This window comes from Protobothrops mucrosquamatus, unplaced genomic scaffold, assembly GCF_001527695.2.
Source record: "Protobothrops mucrosquamatus isolate PMUCROS unplaced genomic scaffold, P.Mucros_1.0 scaffold1877, whole genome shotgun sequence".
NCBI classification, from domain to species: Eukaryota; Metazoa; Chordata; class Lepidosauria; order Squamata; family Viperidae; genus Protobothrops; species Protobothrops mucrosquamatus.
Genome location: NW_015388004.1, coordinates 33,713 through 40,607, shown reverse-complemented (window position 1 = coordinate 40,607; position 6,895 = coordinate 33,713).

Sequence of the window (6,895 nt, the reverse complement as noted above, 5' to 3'; positions counted from 1 at the left end):
CCGCATTATAACTGCTTGGATTTTCTTTAGGCATCTGGAATAGTTTTCCTCTCAATTAAATGTGCAGGCAACAGAATTCATTCTTACTTGCAAGGAGACACCACACTGTCCATGATTGTCAGTGAAAGATGGATAGACCCTTATTACCAGAAAAAACAAAGTTTCCCAATTCTCAATGGTCATTGAGAAATGCTAGGGGGTTTTTTTTGTCTCTAGTCTTTTTGAAACTAAGAAATCAGTCCAAAGTGGATGTGCCTGTTCGGTTCTGCTCCTGCTTTTCAGTGCTGTCAGCCAATTAGTGAGTTTTCCTAGCTATAACCCATGAAAAAAAGGCCTTGCAGTTATATACAATTATATACAGTCAGCAGAACAGGCTAATGCTGGACCATTAAAAAGTGATCTGAAATAGGAAGGAACTGCAGTATTTTCTGCAGAGCAAAATAAAGACTTTGCATGACTTCTAAATCAGATCCTCTTTTTCAAAATTCCAATCTCTTTAAAGTTCCTCTATTATGGTAATGCAAGCAAAATCCACCATTGTTTCAGACATGCTATTGAAGCAGCAAAATGCCACAATCATCTGCCTATATAGGGGAGGGGGATCAAGGCCCTGTGGAGCAGCCCTATGATGTCATTTCACTCCCTGATATGGGGATCATTGTGATGTTTTAATTAATAATTATTTATATGTAGTTTATTTTAAAAGTCTCACATCCGGTTGTGATAAGGTTTTGGGGTTGTTGTTTTTTATAAATGCCATTTGTATGTGTGCTTGTGCATTCATGCCTAGATATCAAATGTGAGTCGTAAAATGCAATGCAGATATGATGGCTGGTTTTTAAAGTTTCTTTAAACTTTAATTGGAACAGCAATTTAACAATTATATACTTAAATATGCATCATCCCTTGCTCTCTAGGGACAGAACAAAGATACTGTTCTCACGTTGAAGATCAGGCAAAAGCTTCTTTGATTTATCCCACACATTGATAGATAATAAGTAAAGCTTTGCAGCTTAAAATCATTGTCTTGCAGTCACCATACACATTTTAAAAGAATCTGAGTCCAGACAATTCTTTTTCCCTCTCCATCCGGTAGAGCAACAAATGTACCCCATTTACCCCTTCAAAGGGGGATAGAAGCCCATGGTTATTGCAGAAATTCCAGCTAAGTATAACAATATTTTTAACTTCTCTTGAACAAAACCTGCATCCTTGGGGGGAAGGGGGGGCTAAATCTCATGGGTGTTCCTTATATACGACTTCGGGAGGAGTTGAAGCTACAGGACCTGGACTTCAGAACTCCAAATGTCCACTACATGGCAGCAGAGAGATACAGCAAATACTAAATGAGGCCCAATTTCGTATATTACAATAAACTATGTAATACTGTTCTAGTACAGTGTTCACTGTGCAATAGAATAAGCTGTTGATTTAACCAGTCAATATTTAAGAATATTTATTTAAGATAAGGAATTCGCTGGAAATTGGTAGATTTGTCTTTGTCTCCCAGAATGACACGATAGTGCAATGTTTGTCAACTTTTGCAACTTTAAGATATATGGAGTTCAACTCCCAGCATTCCTCAGCCAGGGAGTTGAGTCCACCAGCTTAAAGTTGCCAAGATTGAGACCCTTAGCTAAGGGGGGGGACAACTTTATCATATAGTAGGAAGGATTGGGCTAGTGTATGTTGGATTTAACCTCTTTCAGGTTATCTATATGACAAATTGTTTGACCACAGAACCGAGCCCGGCTAGGCAAAGATCCTTGGAAGAGGTGACACAAAGAGATAGAGCAAACTCATTTAAAGACCTACAACTAATGCTGCAATCAATGCAAGAGGTAATGTTAAAAACCATGAAGACCTAAAAAAAGAAATAGGGGAAGTGAGAAATGATACAGGAGAACTTAAGGAAAAGATGAAGTCAATGGACAGGAAATTTGAGTGTTTTCAGCAACAGATTATGAAAAATGAACAAAAGCTACAGGAAATGGAAGAAATAATGGGAAAAGAAGAAAAGAGAGTAGATAAAATGAATGAGAGGTTAATCCAGGCTAACAGAGAATTGGAATCAACAGTCATTTCCCTGGAATTAGAGAAGGCTGCCCACTTTCTAAGGTTCCAAAACGTTAGAGAGCTGAAAGGCGAAGATCTGCCAGAGATGATGACAGACCTACTGATGGGAGCTCTAGGGTCTAGTAAAGAAGAGAGGGTGAGCGAGATTGATGAAATGTATAGAATACATACGAACTACGCGAGACGACACAATCTCCCTAGAGAAGTCCACATTAGATTCGTTAAGAAATCTATTAGAGATGAGATATTATTTAGGACTAGAGACAATCCATTAGAATATCGAGGCAGGCAATTAATTGTACTTAAGCAAGTACCCAAAAGGGTGAGGGATTTGAGAAGATCTTACCAACGAATAACCTCCAAATTGACAAGGAAAAATATTAATTTCAGATGGTTGACACCGGAAAGGATTATGGTGGTGTGGCAGGAAAGAAGGTTTAGACTAGACACAATAGACAAAGCAGAAGAATTTTACAGACAAAATTTTGGCAGTGAGGAGGAGTTAGTGGAAAGAGAGATAAGAGAGGATATAGATAATGATAAAGATAATGAAAAACATGATGAGGATAGACTCAAAGAAGCTAAAGAGGCTAGATCGACAAGAAAGTTAGTGGAAAGAGAGACAAGAGAAGAAGGTGAGATATTAGCACAGGCCATAGAAGAAAAGGAACCACAAGACAAAGAGACTAGGCCAACAATAATAACAAGATATAAATATAGATAAAGAGACAAAAGAGGAAGCTGAGATCCTATCATTGAACGTTAATGGTCTCAACTCTCCACTAATAAGGAAAAAAATTGAACAAACTTAGTAAGATGAACCTGGATATAATAATTTTACAAGAAGTTCATATAAAAAAACAACATCAACATTTACTAAATTGCCCCAAATTGGGGAAGATGTTTGCATCACTGTCACAACAGAAAAAAGAGGAGTTGTAGCATATATTAAAGAGGAAATTCCGACGAAACAAATTTATAAAGATGAAGATGATAGAATTTTAATAATAGAAGCAATATTGAATAAAATAAAAATAGCCCTTGTGGGAATCTATGCCTCGAATGAGGGGCAGAAACAATTCTACAAAAAATTACATAGTATCATTGGTGAGTTTGAATATGACAATATTTGTATAATGGGAGATTTTAACACAATTGCGGATAGATACTTAGATTATAAAAGCGATAAGATTAGAAAAGGAATTAGAAGAACACTACCTAGTACTTTCCTTAAAATAGCAAAGGAGTTTAATGTTCAAGATATCTGGAGGGAGAGGAATATAGGGAAAAAGCAATATACTTATTATTCGGGTCGACATTCATCATGGTCCAGAATCGACATGGCGTGGCTGTCAGCAGATTTAAATATGGAAGTGGAAGACATTACAATTGATACGAACTTTTGGGCAGATCATAACCCAGTCAGAATTAGATGGAGAGGACAAAAGAAATTAAGGAGATGGACTTTGAAAAGAGCAATTTTAAAACATAAAGAATTTAAATTGAAAATGGAAGACCAAATGGGTCTGTTCTTCCAGATGAACAAAAAGGAAGATACAAACTGCCAAAATTTATGGGACACAGCCAAAGCCTACATGAGAGGTGTTGCAATTGTCTATATGGCCAGGGAAAATAAAATTAAATTACAGCGACAAAGAAATCTAGAAGAAGAACTTAGTAGAGCTGAGGGAAAACTACAAAATGAACCACAAAGACGCGACTTGAAACAACAAATAGATCTAATTAAACACAAGATGAACACCATTGAAAAGGAAGAACTGGCGCAGCAAATAAAACGCACTAAGCAAAACTTCTTCGAATATGCTAACAAACCGGGGAGATGGTTGGCTTACAGAATAAAGAAACATAATGATAAAAAAAGGATTAGTAAACTATACAATGAAGAGGGTGACATCGTTTACCAGAATGAAGGAAAGAAAATGTACCGAATACTCTAGATATTCTTTAATATGCTTCTACTTCTTGCCTTTTTGTTTCTATTATATGCTTTTATAAACGTTTATCGACTAGATGGTTTTCAGGGTCTTCTCTAGTTTTTATACAACTTGTTTCTCTATTGTGGAGCTCTTAATAGTCTACGTTAATTCTTTGTTTAAAACAACAAAGCCCCAGGTCCTGACGGTTTACCAGTAGAAATATATAAAATTCTACAAGAATCTTTAGGTCCAATATTAATAGAACTATTCAATGAAGTCCTAAAAAATGTGAAAATACCAGCCTCATGGGAAGAAGCAACTATTACTTTGATTCCCAAGGAAAACTCAGATTCGGCGTTTATTAAAAATTATAGACCTATTTCATTATTAAACTCGGACCATAATGGCAGAGAGACTTGAAAGATTCTTAGTAGAATTTATATATACAGACCAAAATGGCTTTTTGCCCAAAAGATATATAAGAAATAATGTCAGGATTGTATTAGATGTATTGTAATATTATGAGATTCATAATGAAAAATAAATGGGATTAATTTTTCTCAATGCGCAAAAAGCATTTGATACTGTTAAATGGGACTTTATGCTTAACCAACTGGTGTATATGGGCTTTGGGGAGAATTTCATAAATATGTTTAAAGCAATCTATTCCAAACAGGTAGCCAAAGTAATAATTAATGGGGAAACAACTGAAAGTTTTCAAATCCAAAAAGGCACAAGGCAAGGTTTTCCACTATCCCCGCTATTGTTTGTACTTTCCCTGGAGGTATTAACTAGAATAATTCGGAAAGATGAGCAAATCAAGGAATTGGAGATTAAGAAAGAAATATTTAAAATGCAAGCCTTTGCAGACAACCTCGTCTTTATAATTGAAGAGCCCCTACATTCAGGGACAAGGCTAATGGAAGTACTGGGTGAATATGGCGAGATAGCAGGCCTAAAGATAAATAAAGAAAAAACTAAAATGCTTGTTAAGAATATGACTAGAGCACAGAAAGACGAATTAGTTGATAGATTAGGCATCCAGACTACAAAGAAAATAAGATATTTAGGGATACAATTAACAGCTAGATGTGCCACACTTAAATGAGACAATTATGATAAATTAATGGAAATCAGATTAAAATTGATTTAGATAGGTGGATAAACCTACAGCTCTCCTTTATGGGAAGAATCGCTGCAATCAAAATGAACGTGCTACCCAAAATACTATTTTTGTTTCAATGCATACTGATCAAATTAGATAAGGAATTTTTTTGAAATTTTAACCGAATCATACTCAAATTTATTTGGCAAGGGAAAAAAGCAAGGATTAAGTTAAAATTATTGCAAGATTCTAAGGAGAGGAGCGGATTCGGTCTCCCGGATTTGGAAAAATACTACCAGGCTACAATATTAATATGGGTACGGGATTGGATACAATTAAAAAATAGGAGACTATTAAGATTGGAAGACCATGATATGCAGATTGGGTGGCACGCCATATTGTGGGATGAGAAATACAAGGTTCACCAGTACTTCTGGAGGCATTATATTAGACAAGCGTTAATAGATATGTGGGCTAGAATCAGGCAACAAAATTATAGGCAAATTCTGAATTGAATTTCAACATTGGAAATGTACACACATCCAATGTTCATACAACTAGGGAAAGTAATGACGTATAAAAATATATTAGACAAGAGAGGAGAATTGAAATCAAGGAAAAATCTTCAGGAAGAAGGGATAGAACTGGAATGGTGGGCATATCTCCAATTGCAATCAAGATATAGGAAAGATAAAAAAGATTGGGGTATAAAAACAGAATTGACAGAGTTAGAACAAATATTATTAGGAATTGAAGAGTAAAATGATCAAAAGAATATATCACTACCTTCTAGAGCAGGCAATGTATGAAGAGCATGTTAAGGAAACTATGTTAATGTGGAGTAGGGATTTCGGCTTCAATATTGAACTACATATCTGGCAAGAGCTGTGGGAAAGAAACAGGAAACTTACTCTAGCCACTTCGTATAAGGAAAACCTCTACAAGATGTTTTATAGATGGCATTTCCCACCCACGAGGTTAGCCAAAATGGGCCCAAATCTTTCACCTTTATGCTGGAAATGTAAAACAGCAATAGGGACCTATTACCACATGTGGTGGGAATGTCCTAGAGCTCGGGATTATTGGAATAGGATAAGAAAATGGTTGAAAGAAATATTAATGTTGGAGATAGAGCTAAAACCGGAACGTTTTTATTGGGCATAATACAGATAAATATAACAAGGGAATAGTTTACTTGATGTTGCACATCTTGACTGCCGCTAGATTGGCTTTTGCACAAAAATGGAAGAACAAAGAAACTCCCATAGATGAAGAGATATTGTATAAAATACTATCTTGTGCGGAAATAGACAGGCTCACGATGGAACTGAAAGATAAAAGCGGATCAGAATATTTTGAAATCTGGGACAAATTGTACCTTTGGTGCGAATCGAGGAGGACTGTTGGGGTTATAGATTAGCGATAAGATAGAAATGTATATATTCCTAGGTTAGCAAATAGAGAAAATGTATTTAGTATTGTATAAAAAGGTTATATATATTCATAGAGATAAGGAATTGAATTTAAAAGGAGAAATAATTTGACAGAAGTGTTCAAACTGGAATGTTACGTCATGTCCAATGTTTTCTTTCTTTTTTTAATTGTATTATAAATAAAAAAACTTTTTTTAAAAAAAGAACTCCAAATGTCCATTACATGGCAGCAGTGAGATACAGTAAATACTAAATGAGGCCCAATTTCGTATACTACAATAAACTATGTAATACTGTTCTAGTACAGTGTTCACTGTGCAATAGATTTAACCAGTCAATATTTA